We start from the raw sequence: 419 nt of genomic DNA, 5'->3' as shown, positions 1-419 counted from the left end.
TTTCTGTGTACATTTCTGTGTACATTTCTGTGTACATTTCTGTGTACTCTGTCAGTGCAAACTTTTCCTTCACTCCTACTGGATTGAGTGTAGCCACTTCAGGCCAGTTGCTATCTTGACAACTTAGTCTGAAGCAGAATCTGTTTTACTGCTTGCTTTTATGGCTCAGCTGACTGATGACAATTTTTGTTCTGCACAGTCCTCAGTTGATCAACTCAGTCTTTATCTTGATTCAGTGAGTATCTCTCTCAAAAGAAGCTAGCATGAACACGAATCAAGAATGAACAGTCACTTAAACTGGTTTTATACCTGTAACCCACTGGGATGTTTGAGGGAGATTTATCAGACCTCCCATTTGTCCTTAGTATTGCAAGTTTATCTTTTGAAAGGATGAGCTCCAGGCATAGTATTTTTTTTTC

The sequence above is a fragment of the Centrocercus urophasianus genome, unplaced genomic scaffold (assembly GCF_019232065.1).
Source record: "Centrocercus urophasianus isolate 14NV4802_14NV808 unplaced genomic scaffold, USGS_Curo_1.0 seq_10, whole genome shotgun sequence".
Classification (NCBI taxonomy): domain Eukaryota; kingdom Metazoa; phylum Chordata; class Aves; order Galliformes; family Phasianidae; genus Centrocercus; species Centrocercus urophasianus.
Note: the sequence above shows the minus strand (reverse complement) of the source record.